Genomic DNA, 18,143 nt, shown 5'->3' on the forward strand with positions numbered 1-18,143 from the left:
GTTTAGGAATGAAGCTTCGGTTGACCAGATCTGCAAAGCAGCAACTTGGTCCTCTTTGCATACTTTTACTAAATTCTATCATTTTGATGTATTTTCTTCTTCTGAAGCAGTTTTTGGTAGAAAAGTACTTCAGGCAGCGGTTTCAGTTTGAATCTTCTGCTTATGTTTTTCGTTAAACTTTATTTTGGGTGTGGATTATTTTCAGCAGGAATTGGCTGTCTTTATTTTATCCCTCCCTCTCTAGTGACTCTTGTGTGGAAAGATCCACATCTTGGGTAGTCATTATCCCATACGTCACTAGCTCATGGACTCTTGCTAATTACATGAAAGAAAACATAATTTATGTAAGAACTTACCTGATAAATTCATTTCTTTCATATTAGCAAGAGTCCATGAGGCCCGCCCTTTTTTGTGGTGGTTATGATTTTGTATAAAGCACAATTATTCCAATTCCTTATTTTATATGCTTTCGCACTTTTTTATCACCCCACTTCTTGGCTATTCGTTAAACTGAATTGTGGGTGTGGTGAGGGGTGTATTTATAGGCATTTTGAGGTTTGGGAAACTTTGCCCCTCCTGGTAGGAATGTATATCCCATACGTCACTAGCTCATGGACTCTTGCTAATATGAAAGAAATGAATTTATCAGGTAAGTTCTTACATAAATTATGTTTTTTGAGGATTCATTTTATTATTGAACAACAACCATGTTCTCAATGAATCCAAAAAACTAATTAATATCAAAGCTGAATATTTTTGTAAGTAGTTTTTAGTTTGTTATTAGTTTTAGCTATTTTAGGGTGATATTTGTGTGTGCAGGTGACTATTACTGTGCATAATTATTAGGCAACTTAACAAAAAACAAATATATACCCATTTCAATTATTTATTTTTACCAGTGAAACCAATATAACATGTCAACATTCACAAATATATATTTCTGACATTCAAAAACAAAACAAAAACAAATCAGTGACCAATATAGCCACCTTTCTTTGCAAGGACACTCAAAAGCCTGCCATCCATGGATTCTGTCAGTGTTTTGATCTGTTCACCATCAACATTGCGTGCAGCAGCAACCACAGCCTCCCAGACACTGTTCAGAGAGGTGTACTGTTTTCCCTCCTTGTAAATCTCACATTTGATGATGGACCACAGGTTCTCAATGGGGTTCAGATCAGGTGAACAAGGAGGCCATGTCATTAGATTTTCTTCTTTTATACCCTTTCTTGCCAGCCACGCTGTGGAATACTTGGACGCGTGTGATGGAGCATTGTACTGCATGAAAATCATGTTTTTCTTGAAGGATGCAGACTTCTTCCTGTACCACTGCTTGAAGAAGGTGTCTTCCAGAAACTGGCAGTAGGACTGGGAGTTGAGCTTGACTCCATCCTCAACCCGAAAAGGCCCCACAAGCTCATCTTTGATGATACCAGCCCAAACCAGTACTCCACCTCCACCTTGCTGGCGTCTGAGTTGGACTGGAGCTCTCTGCCCTTTACCAATCCAGCCATGGGCCCATCCATCTGGCCCATCAAGACTCACTCTCATTTTATCAGTCCATAAAACCTTAGAAAAATCAGTCTTGAGATATTTCTTGGCCCAGTCTTGACGTTTCAGCTTGTGTGTCTTGTTCAGTGGTGGTCGTCTTTCAGCCTTTCTTACCTTGGCCATGTCTCTGAGTATTGCACACCTTGTGCTTTTGGGCACTCCATTGATGTTGCAGCTCTGAAATATGGCCAAACTGGTGGCAAGTGGCATCTTGGCAGCTGCACGCTTGACTTTTCTCAGTTCATGGGCAGTTATTTTGCGCCTTGGTTTTTCCACACGCTTCTTGCGACCCTGTTGACTATTTTGAATGAAACGCTTGATTGTTTGATGATCACGCTTCAGAAGCTTTGCAATTTTAAGAGTGCTGCATCCCTCTGCAAGATATCTCACTATTTTTGACTTTTCTGAGCCTGTCAAGTCCTTCTTTTGACCCATTTTGCCAAAGGAAAGGAAGTTGCCTAATAATTATGCACACCTGATATAGGGTGTTGATGTCATTAGATCACACCCCTTCTCATTACAGAGATGCACATCACCTAATATGCTTAATTGGTAGTAGGCTTTCGAGCCTATACAGCTTGGAGTAAGACAACATGCATAAAGAGGATGATGTGGTCAAAATACTCATTTGCCTAATAATTCTGCACTCCCTGTATTTCTGTTTATCTTTTATAAATTACATTAGTTTTAGAAAGTGGGAGGTACAGGGCAGTTCCCTGTGCTGAACAGTGTATGTCTGAAGCTCTCTCACAAGTAGGGTTGCCACATTGGACATGTTTTCCTGGACACTTATGATGTAGGGTGTGCAGGGTGTGCAGGTAGGAACATGTATTGTGCTGTTCATCAGCACTTTTAATGTCATGTCAAGAGGCACAATACATGTTCCGCCCTGTTTACCCTCCAGCATGTGTAACTCAAGTGTCCAGGAAAACATGGCCGAGGTGGCAACCCTACTCACAAGTCTTGTAAAAATTTCTAATCATTTTAACCCCTTAATGACAGAGGACTTACCAGGTACGTCATAGAAAAACATTCCCTTAATGACAATTGACGTACCTGGTACGTCCTCTGTTGTTAGCAGTGCTGGAAGCGATCATGATCGCTTCCAGCTGCTTACAAGGGATTGTAGTGATGCCTCAATATTGAGGCATCACTGCAATCCCTTATTTTGCCCACCGATGCAGAAAGGGCCACTCTGTGGCCCTCTCTGCATCGGACTATGGCGATCACACATTTGTTGGTGGGTGGGAGCAGCTTCTTTGAGGAGCGTTAATGATATGCTCCATATCTCTGTAACTCACAGGACCGGTTATGCCAATATCGCCGGTTGCGGCCGGGGGGGGGGGCGGGGGGTGTATGCGCGCGCAAACTATGCCCGAAAGAAAAAAAAATATCTAATCAATACAGATGCATGGGGATCTTCTTTGTTTAGTAAGGGATCTGGGAGGGGGAGGGATGTAGATTATTAAGGGGGGCCAGCTACACTACAGAAGACAAATTTTTAATCTAAAAAAGCTAAAAAAAAAACTATTTTTGGGGGCAAATTGGTTACTGGCAGACAGCTGCCAGTACCCAAGATGGCGGCAAATAGGTAGAGGGGGAGGGTTAGAGAGATGTATGGGGGGATCAGGGAGGTTGTGGGGTAAGGGGGGATGCAGACTGCAGACAGTATGAAAAAAAAAATTAAAAAAAAATAATAAATGATTTTTATTTCAGTACTGGCAGACTTTCTGCCAGTACTTAAGATGGCGGTGACAATTGTGAGGTGGGGGAGGGAAGAGTGCTGTTTGAGGGAGGTCAGGGGGGGATCAGGGGGTGGGATGTGTCAGGTGGGAGGCTGATCTCTACACTAAAGATAAAAATTAACCCTACAAGCTACCTAATTAACCCATTAACTGCTGGGCATATTACAAGTGTGGTGCGCAGCAGCATTTAACGGCCTTATTATTACCAAAAAGCAACGCCAAAGCCATATATGTCTGCTATTTCTGAACAAAGGGGATCCCAGAGAAGCATTTACAACCATTTATGCCATAATTGCACAAGCTGTTTGTAAATAATTTCAGTGAGAAACCTAAAATTGTGAAAAATTTAACAGTTTTTTTTTATTTGATCGTATTTGGCGGTGAAATGGTGGCATGAAATATACCAAAATGGGCCTAGATCATTAATTTGGGTTGTCTATTACACTACACTAAAGCTAAAATTAAACCTAAAAGCTCCCTACAAGCTCCCTAGTTAACCCCTTCACTGCTGGGCATAATACACGTGTGGTGTGCAGCGGCATTTAGCGGCCTTCTAATTACCAAAAAGCAACGCCAAAGCCATATATGTCTGCTATTTCTGAACAAAGGGGATCCCAGAGAAGCATTTACAACCATTTATGCCATTATTGCACAAGATGTTTGTAAATAAATTCAGCGAGAATCCTAAAGTTTGTGAAAAAAATTGTGAAAAAGTCAACAATTTTTTTTATTTGATCGCATTTGGCGGTGAAATGGTGGCATGAAATATACCAAAATGGGCCTAGATCAATACTTTGGAATGTCTTCTAAATAAAAATATATACTTGTCAAGGGATATTCAGGGATTCCTGAAAGATATCAATGTTCCAATGTAACTAGTGCTAATTTTGAAAAAAAAAAATGGTTTGGAAATAGCAAAGTGCTACTTGTATTTATGGCCCTATAACTTGCAAAAAAAAAAAAGAACATGTAAACATTGGGTATTTCTAAACTCAGGACAAAATTTAGAAACTATTTAGAATGGGTGTTTTTTGGTGGTTGTAGATGTGTAACACATTTGGGGGGTCAAAGTTAGAAAAAGTGTGTTTTTTTTCCATTTTTCCTCATATTTTGTATTTTTTTTATAGTAAATTATAAGATATGATGAAAATAATGGTATCTTTAGAAAGTCCATTTAATGGCGAGAAAAATGGTATATAATATGTGTGGGTACAGTAAATGAGTAAGAGGAAAATTACAGCTAAACACAAACACTGCAAAAATTTAAAAATAGCCATTGTCATTAAGGGTAAGAAAATTGAAAAATGGTCAGGTCATTAATGGGTTAAACAAGCTGGTGTCACTGATTTATCTCACCATCTGTATGCAGGTGAAGTTTGCTCAAAATTCACAATAACACTTTTTTTAACAGAAAAGTACAAAAGCAAATTAAATTGTAGCGAAAACATTTGTTTAATTTGGAATCAATGCGAACTGAGCCTTCATATCAACCACAGGGGTTCTCCAGTTACCTTCTCTCTCCCACGTGAATTTTTGCATCCCAGCGAGCTTCATTACATTCTATGAAAGGCATCTCAAGAGATGAATATACAAGACAATGTCCTTACAGGTTTTTATAGAGTGCCAGTCTGTAGTTGTTTTACCTTAATAACCAATCCTGCACCTGTTTACGCCCCTTCTATTAAATTCAAGAGAGGTTGAAAACAGACACAGGTGTTCTATTTGGATTGTTACTAAAGCAAAAAGTTCACACTAAGCATATAAATAGCACATTCAGTGTAAAATGTTGTTACAAACATATTAAAAGCAAATTTTAACATGTGCACCTATCTCTTAGTATAGGATTTAAACAAAACGTTGCAACATTAATGGATTTAGTTCCTACATACTCAGATCTGGATCTGTAAAAATTCAATTAAAAATATTTGCAAAGTACGAAGTTAATGAATAAAAAGTATTAAAACGCAATATAAAATAGCAGTATAAAATAAAACAGAGAATAACATTACAGTTAATTGATAAAAAGTTCCAAGTGAGTTGAAACTCATATAAATAGTGCATTCCAGAATAATAAAAAAATGCATCCAAGCACTTGTATTAAACTATAAACAGAAAAAAATAAACTATAAACAGAAAGAATTAATTTGATTTACATAAAAGCCTGAAGATCTAGTTCCATGTTTAACCCTTGTGGGTGCATGCAGTCTAACTGGTGTATCTAGATCGTCTCCCTGTGTCTTAGGGCAAGTAGTCAATTATTGAATTTGTTAGGTGGTATCCAGTCTATTACCTTAATTTTTAGACTATTGGGGTTTGAATTATGGAAAATGCGAAAGTGTTCGGATACACTATGTGTTGTGAGCCATTTTGAAATATTATTAGTATATTCATTAAAATGGGTTCTAATATGTCTCTTAGTTCTTAGTTCTTCCCACATAGATCAAATTGCAGTTGCAAGTCAGGCGATAAACTACATATGTTGAATTACATAGACTTTTGTATTTGATCTTGAATGTTTTGGACACATTAAAATTACAAAAAGTATCCCCTTTTCTCTTGTTAAGTGTATCCAGTCCACGGATCTTCCATTACTTATGGGATATTAACTCCTCCCCAACAGGAAGTGCAAGAGGATTCACCCAGCAGAGCTGCTATATAGCTCCTCCCCTAACTGCCATTACCAGTCATTCTCTTGCACCCAACGACTAGATAGGATGTGTGAGAGGACTATGGTGATTATATTTAGTTTTATACCTTCAATCAAAAGTTTGTTATTTTATAATAACACCGGAGTGTGTTATTCCTTCTCTGGTAGAATTTGAAGAAGAATCTACCTGAGTTTTTACTATGATTTTAGCCGGCGTAGTTAAGATCATATTGCTGTTTCTCGGCCATCTGAGGAGAGGTAAACTTCAGATCAGGGGACAGCGGGCAGATTAATCTGCAAAGAGGTATGTAGCAGCTTATTATTTTCTGACAATGGAATTGATGAGAAAATTCTGCCATACCGATATAATGTAAACTCAGCCTTAAATGCAGTAGCAGCATCTGGTATCAGGCTGTCATGTATGTATATTTTACACTTCAGTATTCTGGGGAATGGCACTTCACTGGAATTATACTGTGTGCATAAGACTTTAGCCTAATTTGCAGGGACTGGCAACAGGCTCTTTAATAACACTTAATTTATGTTAAATGTTTTTTGCTGGCATGTAAAATCGTTTCATTTTCTGAGGTACTGGGTGAATAAAATGTTTTGGGCATTATTTTTTCCACTTGGCAGTTGTTTTATTTAATTTATGACAGTTTACTGATCTCTCTCACTGTTGTGTGTGAGGGGGAGGTCAAAAAATTCAGTCAGAAGCTCATTGTATTTCCTGCATGATCCGGTTCATCTCTACAGAACTCAGGGGTCTTCAAAACTTGTTTTGAGGGAGGTAATCATTCACAGCAGAGCTGTGAGATTGTAGTTGACTGTGATAAAAAACGTTTATTTCTGTAACTTTTTTTTTTTCTGCTATCAGGGTTAGTTATCCTTCGCTAATGGGAACAAGCCTTTGCTAAAATTGTGTTTTTTACAAAGATTTGATGCTATAACCTTTCAGTTTATTAACTTTCAACTGTCATAACTCTTTCTGTGCTTCTTATAGGCACAGTACGTTTTCATATTATAGTAAATTACTTGAAAAGTATTTCCAAGTTGCTAGTTTATTTGCTAGTGTGTTAAACATGTCTGATTCAGAGGAAGACATCTGTGCTATATGTGCTAATGCCAAAGTGGAGCCCAATAGAAATTTATGTACTAACTGTATTGATGCTACTTTAAATAAAAGTCAATCTGTACAAATTGAACACATTTCACCAAACAACGAGGGGAGAGTTATGCCGACTAACTCGCCTCACGTGTCAGTACCTGCATCTCCCGCTCGGGGGGTGCGTGATATTGTGGCGCCGAGTACATCTGGGCGGCCATTACAAATCACATTACAGGATATGGCTACTGTTATGTCTGAAGTTTTGGCTAAATTACCAGAACTAAGAGGTAAGCGTGATCACTCTGGGGTGAGAACAGAGTGCACTGATAATGTTAGGGCCATGTCAGATACTGCGTCACAACTTGCAGAACATGAGGACGGAGAGCTTCATTCTGCGGCTGACGGTTCTGATCCAAACAGATTGGATTCAGATATTTCAAATTTTAAATTTAAGCTGGAAAACCTCCGTGTATTACTAGGGGAGGTGTTAGCGGCTCTGAATGATTGTAACACAGTTGCAATACCAGAAAAAATGTGTAGGTTGGATAAATATTTTGCGGTACCGTCGAGTACTGACGTTTTTCCATTAGATGAGATTACACACAGGCTTAAAGCTCTTAAATTAGCTAACTCATTTATTTCAGATGCCGTAGTACATTTAACTAAGCTTACGGCTAAGAATTCCGGATTCGCCATTCAGGCGCGCAGAGCACTGTGGCTAAAATCCTGGTCAGCTGACGTTACTTCTAAGTCTAAATTACTTAATATACCTTTCAAAGGGCAGACCTTATTCGGGCCCGGATTGAAAGAAATTATCGCTGACATTACAGGAGGTAAAGGCCATGCCCTGCCTCAAGACAGAGCCAAACCTAAGGCTAGACAATCTAATTTTCGTTCCTTTCGGAATTTCAAAGCAGGAGCAGCATCAACTTCCTCTGCTCCAAAACAAGAAGGATCTGTTGCTCGCTACAGACAAGGCTGGAGACCTAACCAGTCCTGGAACAAGGGCAAGCAGGCCAGGAAACCTGCTGGTGCCCCTAAAACAGCATGAATTGAGGGCCCCCGATCCGGGAACGGATCTAGTGGGGGGCAGACTTTCTCTCTTCGCCCAGGCTTGGGCAAGAGATGTCCAGGATCCCTGGGCGCTAGAGATAATATCTCAGGGATACCTTCTGGACTTCAAATACTCTCCCCCAAGAGAGAGATTTCATCTGTCAAGGTTGTCAACAAACCAAATAAAGAAAGAGGCGTTTCTACGCTGCGTACAAGAGCTTTTATTAATGGGAGTAATCCATCCAGTTCCACGGTCGGAACAGGGACAAGGGTTTTACTCAAATCTGTTTGTGGTTCCCAAAAAAGAGGGAACTTTCAGGCCAATCCTGGATTTAAAGATCCTAAACAAATTCCTAAGAGTTCCATCGTTCAAAATGGAGACTATTCGGACAATTTTACCCATGATCCAAAAGGGTCAGTACATGACCACAGTGGATTTAAAGGATGCTTACCTTCACATACCGATTCACAAAGATCATTACCGGTATCTAAGGTTTGCCTTTCTAGACAGGCATTACCAGTTTGTAGCTCTTCCATTCGGATTGGCTACGGCTCTGAGAATCTTCACAAAGGTTCTGGGTGCTCTTCTGGCGGTACTAAGACCGCGAGGAATTGCGGTAGCTCCGTACCTAGACGACATTCTGATACAAGCTTCAAGCTTTCAAACTGCCAAGTCTCATACAGAGTTAGTACTGGCATTTCTAAGGTCGCATGGATGGAAGGTGAACGAAAAGAAGAGTTCTCTCTTTCCACTCACAAGAGTTCCCTTCTTGGGGACTCTTATAGATTCTGTAGAAATGAAGATTTACCTGACAGAAGACAGGTTAACAAAGCTTCAAAATGCATGCCGTGTCCTTCATTCCATTCAACACCCGTCAGTAGCTCAATGCATGGAGGTGATCGGCTTAATGGTAGCAGCAATGGACATAGTACCCTTTGCACGCCTACATCTCAGACCGCTGCAATTGTGCATGCTAAGTCAGTGGAATGGGGATTACTCAGACTTGTCCCCTACTCTGAATCTGGATCAAGAGACCAGAAATTCTCTTCTATGGTGGCTTTCTCGGCCACATCTGTCCAGGGGGATGCCATTCAGCAGGCCGGACTGGACAATTGTAACAACAGACGCCAGCCTACTAGGTTGGGGCGCTGTCTGGAATTCTCTGAAGGCTCAGGGACAATGGAATCAGGAGGAGTCTCCTACCAATAAACATTCTGGAATTGAGAGCAGTTCTCAATGCCCTTCTGGCTTGGCCCCAGTTAACAACTCGGGGGTTCATCAGGTTTCAGTCGGACAACATCACGACTGTAGCTTACATCAACCATCAGGGAGGGACAAGAAGCTCCCTAGCAATGATGGAAGTATCAAAGATAATTCGCTGGGCAGAGTCTCACTCTTGCCACCTGTCAGCAATCCACATCCCGGGAGTGGAGAACTGGGAGGCGGATTTCTTAAGTCGTCAGACTTTTCATCCGGGGGAGTGGGAACTTCATCCGGAGGTCTTTGCCCAAATACTTCGACGTTGGGGCAAACCAGAGATAGATCTCATGGCGTCTCGACAGAACGCCAAGCTTCCTCGTTACGGGTCCAGATCCAGGGATCCGGGAGCGGTTCTGATAGATGCTTTGACAGCACCTTGGACCTTCGGGATGGCTTATGTGTTTCCACCCTTCCCGATGCTTCCTCGATTGATTGCCAGAATCAAACAGGAGAGAGCATCAGTGATTCTAATAGCGCCTGTATGGCCACGCAGGACTTGGTATGCAGATCTAGTGGACATGTCATCCTGTCCACCTTGGTCGCTACCTCTGAAACAGGACCTTCTGATCCAGGGTCCCTTCAAACATCAAAATCTAATTTCTCTGAAGCTGACTGCTTGGAAATTGAACGCTTGATTTTATCAAAACGTGGTTTTTCTGAGTCAGTTATTGATACCTTAATACAGGCTAGGAAGCCTGTTACCAGAAAGATTTACCATAAGATATGGCGCAAATACTTATATTGGTGCGAATCCAAGAGTTACTCATGGAGTAAGGTTAGGATTCCGAGGATATTGTCTTTTCTACAAGAAGGTTTAGAAAAGGGTTTATCCGCTAGTTCCTTAAAGGGACAGATTTCAGCTCTGTCCATTCTTTTACACAAACGTCTGTCAGAAGTTCCGGACGTTCAAGCTTTTTGTCAGGCTTTAGCTAGGATCAAGCCTGTGTTTAAAACTGTTGCTCCACCATGGAGTTTGAACTTAGTTCTTAATGTTTTACAGGGGGTTCCGTTTGAACCCCTTCATTCCATTGATATCAAGTTGTTATCTTGGAAAGTTCTGTTTTTAATGGCGATTTCCTCGGCTCGAAGAGTCTCTGAGTTATCTGCCTTACATTGTGATTCTCCTTATCTGATTTTTCATTCAGACAAGGTAGTTCTGCGTACTAAACCTGGGTTCCTACCTAAGGTGGTCACTAACAGGAATATCAATCAAGAGATTGTGGTTCCATCTTTGTGTCCTAATCCTTCTTCGAAAAAGGAACGTCTGCTACACAATCTAGATGTAGTCCGTGCCCTGAAATTTTATCTACAGGCAACTAAGGATTTTCGACAAACGTCTTCCCTGTTTGTCGTTTATTCTGGTCAGAGGAGAGGTCAAAAAGCTTCGGCTACCTCTCTCTCCTTTTGGCTTCGTAGCATAATACGGTTAGCCTATGAGACTGCTGGACAGCAGCCTCCTGAAAGAATTACAGCACATTCTACTAGAGCTGTGGCTTCCACTTGGGCCTTTAAGAATGAGGCTTCTGTTGAACAGATTTGCAAGGCTGCAACTTGGTCTTCTCTTCATACTTTTTCCAAATTTTACAAATTTGACACTTTTGCTTCTTCGAAGGCTGTTTTTGGGAGAAAGGTTCTTCAGGCAGTGGTTCCTTCCGTATAAAGAGCCTGCCTGTCCCTCCCGTCATCCGTGTACTTTAGCTTTGGTATTGGTATCCCATAAGTAATGGATGATCCGTGGACTGGATACACTTAACAAGAGAAAACATAATTTCTTCTGTTATGTGCGATCAGTCCACGGGTCATCATTACTTCTGGGATATAACTCCTCCCCAACAGGAAATGCAAGAGGATTCACCCAGCAGAGCTGATATAGCTCCTCCCCTCTACGTCAGTCCCAGTCATTCTCTTGCACCCAACGACTAGATAGGATGTGTGAGAGGACTATGGTGATTATACTTAGTTTTTATGACTTCAATCAAAAGTTTGTTATTTTACAATAGCACCGGAGCGTGTTATTACTTCTCTGGCAGAGTTTGAAGAAGAATCTACCAGAGTTTATTACTATGATTTTAACCGGAGTAGTTAAGATCATATTGCTGTTCTCGGCCATCTGAGGGAGGTAAAGGCTTCAGATCAGGGGACAGCGGGCAGATGAATCTGCATTGAGGTATGTAGCAGTTTTTATTTTCTGAATGGAATTGATGAAAAAATCCTGCTATACCGTTATAATGACATGTATGTATACACTTCAGTATTCTGGGAATGGTTTTTCACCGGAACTACTCTGTTAAAGGTCACTAATCCTTTTAATAAATATTGTCATGTTAAACGTTTTTGCTGGAATGTAGAATCGTTTACATTGCTGAGGTACTGAGTAAATAAATGTTTGGGCATTATTTTCCACTTGGCAGTTGTCTGCTTTAAATTGTGACAGTTTCGTTTCTCCTCACTGCTGTGTGTGAGAGGGAGGGGCCGTTTTGGCGCTCTTTTGCTACGCATCAAAAAATTCCAGTCAGCTACTATTATATTTCCTGCATGATCCGGTTCACTGACAGATCTCAGGGGTCTTCAAACTTCTTTGAAGGGAGGTACATTCTCTCAGCAGAGCTGTGAGAATTTTTATTGACTGTGAATAAAAACGTTACTCTATAATTTTTTATGTCAAATTTAGTTATTTACTAATGGGAACAAACCTTTGCTAAAAGTTGTGTTATTTTAAACTTGATGCTATAACTGTTTCAGTTCATTATCTCAACTGTCATTTAATCGTTAAAGTACCTCTTTGAGGCACAGTACGTTTTTGCTAAAAAAGATTATAACCAGGTTGCAAGTTATTGCTAGTGTGTTAAACATGTCTGACTCAGAGAATATCTGTGTCATTTGTTCCAATGCCAAGGTGGAGCCCAATAGAAATTTATGTACTAACTGTATTGATGCTACTTTAAATAAAAGTCAATTTGTACAATGTGAACAAATTTCACCAAACTGCGAGGGAAGAGTTATGCCGACTAACTCGCCTCACGCGGCAGTACCTGCATCTCCCGCCCGGGAGGTGAGTGATATTATGGCGCCTAATACATCTGGGCGGCCATTACAGATAACATTACATGATATGGCTACTGTTATGACTGAAGTTTTGTCTAAATTACCAGAACTAAGAGGCAAGCGTGATCACTCTGGGGTGAGAACAGAGTGCGCTGACAATACTAGGGCCATGTCTGATACTGCGTCACAGCTTGCAGAGCATGAGGACGGAGAGCTTCATTCTGTGGGTGACGGTTCTGATCCAAACAGATTGGATTCAGATATTTCAAATTTTAAATTTAAATTGGAGAACCTCCGTGCATTACTAGGGGAGGTCTTAGCAGCTCTCAATGATTGTAACACCGTTGCAATACCAGAGAAAATGTGTAGGTTGGATAAATACTTTGCGGTACCGGCGAGTACTGACGTTTTTCCTATACCTAAGAGATTAACTGAAATTGTTACTAAGGAGTGGGATAGACCCGGTGTGCCGTTCTCACCCCCTCCAATATTTAGAAAGATGTTTCCAATAGACGCCACTACTCGGGACTTATGGCAAACGGTCCCTAAGGTGGAGGGAGCAGTTTCTACTTTAGCTAAGCGTACCACTATCCCGGTGGAGGATAGCTGTGCTTTTTCAGATCCAATGGATAAAAAATTAGAGGGTTACCTTAAGAAAATGTTTGTTCAACAAGGTTTTATATTGCAACCCCTTGCATGTATCGCGCCGATTACGGCTGCGGCAGCATTTTGGATTGAGTCTCTGGAAGAGAACCTTAGTTCGTCTACGCTAGACGACATTATGGACAGGCTTAGAGTCCTTAAACTAGCCAATTCATTCATTTCGGAGGCCGTAGTACATTTAACTAAACTTACGGCTAAGAACTCTGGATTCGCCATACAGGCACGTAGAGCACTGTGGCTAAAATCCTGGTCAGCTGATGTTACTTCTAAGTCTAAATTACTTAATATACCTTTCAAGGGGCAGTCTTTATTTGGGCCCGGGTTGAAAGAAATTATCGCTGACATTACAGGAGGTAAGGGCCACGCCCTACCTCAAGACAAAGCCAAAGCTAAGGCTAGACAGTCTAATTTTCGTTCCTTTCGGAATTTCAAACCTGGAGCAGCGTCAACCTCCACTGCACCAAAACAGGAAGGAGCTGTTGCTCGTTACAGACAAGGCTGGAAACCTAACCAGTCCTGGAATAAGGGCAAACAGACCAGGAAACCTGCTGCTGCCCCAAAGACAGCATGAACCGAGAGCCCCCGATCCGGGACCGGATCTAGTGGGGGGCAGACTTTCTCTCTTCGCTCAGGCCTGGGCAAGAGATGTTCAGGATCCCTGGGCGCTGGAGATCATATCTCAGGGATACCTTCTAGACTTCAAATTATCTCCCCCAAAAGGGAGATTTCATCTGTCAAGGTTGTCAACAAACCAGATAAAGAAAGAAGCGTTTCTACGCTGTGTACAAGATCTGTTATTAATGGGAGTGATCCATCCAGTTCCGCGGTCGGAACAAGGACAAGGGTTCTACTCAAACCTGTTTGTGGTTCCCAAAAAAGAGGGAACTTTCAGGCCAATCTTAGATTTAAAGATTCTAAACAAATTCCTAAGAGTTCCATCGTTCAAAATGGAAACTATTCGGACAATCTTACCTATGATCCAAAAGGGTCAGTACATGACCACAGTGGATTTAAAAGATGCTTACCTTCACATACCGATTCACAAAGATCATCAACGGTATCTACGGTTTGCCTTCCTAGACAGGCACTACCAGTTTGTAGCTCTTCCATTCGGATTGGCTACGGCCCCAAGAATCTTCACAAAGGTTCTGGGCGCCCTTCTGGCGGTACTAAGACCGCGAGGGATTTCGGTAGCTCCGTACCTAGACGACATTCTAATACAAGCTTCAAGCTTTCAAACTGCCAAGTCTCATACAGAGTTAGTTCTGGCATTTCTAAGGTCGCATGGATGGAAAGTGAACGAAAAGAAAAGTTCTCTTTTTCCTCTCACAAGAGTTCCATTCTTGGGGACTCTTATAGATTCTGTAGAAATGAAGATTTACCTGACAGAAGACAGGTTAACAAGGCTTCAGGATGCATGCCGTGTCCTTCATTCCATTCAACACCCGTCAGTGGCTCAATGCATGGAGGTGATCGGCTTAATGGTAGCGGCAATGGACATAGTACCTTTTGCACGCCTACACCTCAGACCGCTGCAATTGTGCATGCTAAGTCAGTGGAATGGGGATTACTCAGATTTGTCCCCTACCCTGAATCTGAATCAAGAGACCAGAAATTCTCTTCTATGGTGGCTTTATCGGCCACACCTGTCCAGGGGGATGCCATTCAGCAGGCCAGACTGGACAATCGTAACAACAGACGCCAGCCTACTAGGTTGGGGCGCTGTCTGGAATTCTCTGAAGACTCAGGGATTATGGAATCAGGAGGAGAGTCTCCTTCCAATAAACATTCTGGAATTGAGGGCAGTTCTCAATGCCCTTCTAGCTTGGCCCCAATTAACAACTCAGGGGTTCATCAGGTTTCAGTCGGACAATATCACGACTGTAGCTTACATCAACCATCAGGGAGGGACAAGAAGCTCCCTAGCAATGATGGAAGTATCAAAGATAATTCGCTGGGCAGAGTCTCACTCTTGCCACCTGTCAGCAATCCACATCCCGGGAGTGGAAAACTGGGAGGCGGATTTCTTGAGTCGCCAGACTTTTCATCCGGGAGAGTGGGAACTTCATCCGGAGATTTTTGCCCAAATACTTCGACGTTGGGGCAAACCAGAGATAGATCTCATGGCGTCTCGCCAGAACGCCAAACTTCCTCACTACGGGTCCAGATCCAGGGATCCGGAAGCGGTTCTGATAGATGCTTTGACAGCACCTTGGAACTTCGGGATGGCTTATGTGTTTCCACCCTTCCCGCTGCTTCCTCGATTGATTGCGAAAATCAAACAAGAGAGAGCATCTGTGATTCTAATAGCGCCTGCATGGCCACGCAGGACTTGGTATGCAGATCTAGTGGACATGTCATCCTGTCCGCCTTGGTCTCTACCTCTGAGACAGGACCTTCTGATACAGGGTCCATTCAAACATCAAAATCTAACTTCTCTGAAACTGACTGCTTGGAAATTGAACGCTTGATTTTATCAAAGCGTGGTTTTTCTGAGTCGGTTATTGATACCCTGATCCAGGCTAGGAAGCCTGTTACCAGAAAGATTTACCATAAAATATGGCGCAAATACCTATACTGGTGCGAATCCAAACGTTACTCCTGGAGTAAGGTTAGGATCCCTAGGATATTGTCCTTTCTACAAGAAGGTCTAGAAAAGGGTTTATCGGCTAGTTCATTAAAGGGACAGATTTCAGCTCTGTCCATCTTGTTGCACAGGCGTCTGTCAGAAAATCCAGACGTCAAGGCTTTTTGTCAAGCTTTAGCTAGGATCAAGCCTGTGTTTAAAGCCGTTGCTCCGCCATGGAGTTTAAACTTAGTTCTTAACGTTTTACAAGGTGTTCCATTTGAACCCCTTCATTCCATTGATATAAAATTGTTATCGTGGAAAGTTCTATTTTTAATGGCTATTTCCTCGGCTCGAAGAGTCTCTGAGTTATCAGCCCTACATTGTGATTCTCCTTATCTGATCTTTCACTCAGACAAGGTAGTTCTGCGTACTAAACCTGGGTTCTTACCTAAGGTAGTTACTAACAGGAATATCAATCAAGAGATTGTTGTTCCATCCTTGTGTCCAAATCCTTCTTCAAAGAAGGAGCGTCTTCTACACAATCTGGATGTAGTTCGTGCCCTCAAGTTCTACTTGCAGGCAACTAAAAATTTTCGCCAAACTTCTTCCTTGTTTGTCGTTTATTCTGGACAGAGGAGAGGTCAAAAAGCTTCTGCTACCTCTCTCTCTTTCTGGCTTCGTAGCATAATACGTTTAGCCTATGAGACTGCTGGACAGCAGCCTCCTGAAAGAATTACAGCTCACTCCACTAGAGCTGTGGCTTCCACTTGGGCCTTTAAGAATGAGGCCTCTGTTGAACAGATTTGCAAGGCTGCAACTTGGTCTTCGCTTCATACTTTTTCCAAATTTTACAAATTTGACACTTTTGCTTCTTCGGAGGCTATTTTTGGGAGAAAGGTTCTTCAGGCAGTGGTTCCTTCTATATAATGAGCCTGCCTATCCCTCCCGTCATCCGTGTACTTTTGCTTTGGTATTGGTATCCCAGAAGTAATGATGACCCGTGGACTGATCGCACATAACAGAAGAAAACATAATTTATGCTTACCTGATAAATTCCTTTCTTCTGTTGTGCGATCAGTCCACGGCCCGCCCTGTTTTTTAAGGCAGGTAAATATTTTTTAAATTATACTCCAGTCACCACTTCACCCTTGGTTACTCCTTTCTCGTTGATTCTTGGTCGAATGACTGGGACTGACGTAGAGGGGAGGAGCTATATCAGCTCTGCTGGGTGAATCCTCTTGCATTTCCTGTTGGGGAGGAGTTATATCCCAGAAGTAATGATGACCCGTGGACTGATCGCACAACAGAAGAAAGGAATTTATCAGGTAAGCATAAATTATGTTTTATGCTTACCTGATAAATTTATTTCTCTTGTAGTGTATCCAGTCCACGGCCCGCCCTGTCACTTTAAGGCAGGTAATTTTTCCATTAAACTACAGTCACCACTGCACCCTATGGTTTTCCTTTCTCTGCATGTTTTCGGTCGAATGACTGGTAATGGCAGTTAGGGGAGGAGCTATATAGCAGCTCTGCTGGGTGAATCCTCTTGCACTTCCTGTTGGGGAGGAGTTAATATCCCATAAGTAATGGATGATCCGTGGACTGGATACACTACAAGAGAAATAAATTTATCAGGTAAGCATAAATTATGTTTTTCTATTTGGCTACACTTACCACATCTTGTTACCCCACATGTGAATGTGCCTGGTTTTTGTTGTAACCAGTTTATAGGTTTATCGTGGCGTTTGTTGATTATGCTACGTAGTTTTGTAGGGGCCAAGATGTTTTTAGATCCTTATTTTTTCTGTAAATGACCAGGGGTTTGTCATCTAGGGAATCACCCAGGATAGGGTCTGCTTTTAGGGTTCCCCAGTGTTTTTTTAAGGATATTATAAATGTCTCTACTCCCCTCGTTAAAGGTTGTGATGAATCTCAAATTGTTATTTACATACGTGTTCTTGTTAGTATTTTATTTAGGTTTCAGAAGTGAGTTTCTATTCATTTCATAGACCATGTGTTTGGCTCTACCTATAGTATTTATGTCTTACCCTTTTTCTATAAACCTTTGGTCTAGTAATAACGCCTCTTTGATGTAATCGCTTTCCCTTGTGCAGTTTTATTTTACCCTTTGATATTGGCCCAGGGGTATGTTTGTCTTCCATTTTGGTAGATGTCCACTATGGGCATTAAGAAACCCCAAATGATGATAATATTGTCAATGTAGCGGAAATATCTTATAAGAATTTCTGAAAATGGGTTATTGTTCCAGATGTAGTTTTCTTCGAAATTATGCATATAAATATTTGCATATGATGGGGCAAAAGTTGTTCCCATCGCTGTCTGTTTATAGAACTGTTGTTCAAAAGTGAAGTAATTGTGGTTCAATATGAAATGTATACCTTTTATGATGACATTTAAGTGTATCTGAGACATATTACCTTTTTCTTCATAAATGGAAAGAGTCCACAGGAAGTGGCAAAGAGAGCACTTTTGGGAAATAA

Source organism: Bombina bombina, chromosome 6, assembly GCF_027579735.1.
Source record: "Bombina bombina isolate aBomBom1 chromosome 6, aBomBom1.pri, whole genome shotgun sequence".
Taxonomy (NCBI): Eukaryota; Metazoa; Chordata; class Amphibia; order Anura; family Bombinatoridae; genus Bombina; species Bombina bombina.